Source organism: Benincasa hispida, unplaced genomic scaffold (assembly GCF_009727055.1).
Source record: "Benincasa hispida cultivar B227 unplaced genomic scaffold, ASM972705v1 Contig514, whole genome shotgun sequence".
Taxonomy (NCBI): domain Eukaryota; kingdom Viridiplantae; phylum Streptophyta; class Magnoliopsida; order Cucurbitales; family Cucurbitaceae; genus Benincasa; species Benincasa hispida.
Genome location: NW_024064894.1, coordinates 71,725 through 73,336, shown reverse-complemented (window position 1 = coordinate 73,336; position 1,612 = coordinate 71,725). Strand labels below are relative to the sequence as shown.

The 1,612-nt window shown below is 42.6% G+C and overlaps 1 non-coding gene across 1 annotated transcript; it reads right to left on the bottom strand.

The window, feature by feature from the left end:
- Positions 1–528: 528 nt before the first annotated feature.
- On the bottom strand, positions 529–635 carry LOC120069624. Its single transcript, XR_005479605.1, has one exon. It is a non-coding gene; the product is annotated as a small nucleolar RNA R71 (small nucleolar RNA).
- Between the last annotated feature and the right edge of the window lie 977 nt (positions 636–1,612).

The following is a 1,612-nucleotide window of genomic DNA, read 5'->3' as shown; positions in this document are numbered from 1 at the left end:
AACTACGACCCGGAGATTAAGAGAACATTTCGAAGGAGACTATGAGACCGCCAACAGCAACCACAATCCGATCAAGAAGAGATGGCAAAGCAGCCTAGAGGTGGAGCACCAAATGATAATAATGTCATGGCAAATCTGATTCTGTTGGCAAACGATCGCAATAGGCCCATTAGGGACTATGCATCGCTAAACCTCTATGATTTCTCTTTGGGAATCATGAGGCCTGCCCTCGATGGAAGCAGATTCGAGATGAAACCGGTGATGTTGCAGATGATCTAGACTGCAGGTCAATTCGGAGGAAGGTGTGGCGAGGATCTGCATGCTCACCTTCAAAATTTTATTGAAATCTGCAATACTTTTGTGTTCCCAAACATCTCTGCTGAAGAAGCTCGACTAACGTTGTTCCCATTTTCTCTCTGGGATCAGGTTAAGAAATGGACTTATTCGCTCGAACCAGGAGAGATTACTTCTTGGGAGCAGGTAATGGAGAAATTCATGAAAAAGTATTTTCCACCTACCGAGAAGGCAAGACAAAGAAATCTTATTACTAATTTTGAACAAGAGATGGACGAATCGCTCAGTGATGCTTGGGCGAGGTTTAAAAGGTTGGTCCGAGATTGTCCACATACTGGGCTACCAGACTACCTTCAAATGGAAATTTTCTATTACGGTTTGAATCCTGCTTTGCAGACCATTGCCTATGCGGCAGCTGCTAGTGGTCTGCTTGACAAAACTTACGAGGAGGCGAAGAATATTCTGGACCGCATCTCCAAGAACTATGAAAACTGAAGGGAGAGTGACCAGAGATTGAGACTCAAAGATTTCGATGCAAATAACGGTGCCATTGTTTCTGTACAAACCAAATGACTGCAATGATGAATTTGATTCAAGGAATGGTGATTAGCAGCCCAACACTGCAAGGTGGGCAAATTAACACAATAAGTCAAAACATCGCAAGGTGTCGACTTGCGATGATGGACATGCGATGGAAGATTGCCCGCAAAATCCACAGTCTGTATATTTTGTAAAGAATGATCCCTTTTCAAACACTTACAACCCCGGGTGGAGAAACCACCCTAATTTTTCTTGGAAGAATCAACAACAAAATTTTTAATATGTGGCGCAAAAAGAAGGGCCACCAGGATTCTTCCAACGCAACAACTGTCTCTTATACACATCTAGATGTGTATAAGAGACAGATATCAGGTTGTGACATTGCGTAGTGGAAAAACTATGGAGGGAGAAAAGAAGGATTAGAGTAGAACAACTTCCATCACAACTGAACCCGAGATTGTGGTAAAGCAAGAAGAAGAAAGAGAGAATGAAGCAGTGGAACCTGAGGTTGCGTCGACCTCAAAGTCAAACGAAACGGGAACCGTGAAAGTTCAGTTACCATCCTTCCCTCAGAGGATAAGGAAGAAGAAAAATGAAGAGGTACAGTACCAACGCTTCTTATCTATGTTAAAGCAATTACATGAAAACATTCCTTTCAGTGAAGCAATTGAGGAAATGCCTGCCTATGCCAAGTTTTTGAAGGACATGGTAACTAAGAAAAGAGGCACTAGAAAATTTACCACGGTGGCATTAACGTAAGGTTCCAAATCCATAATCC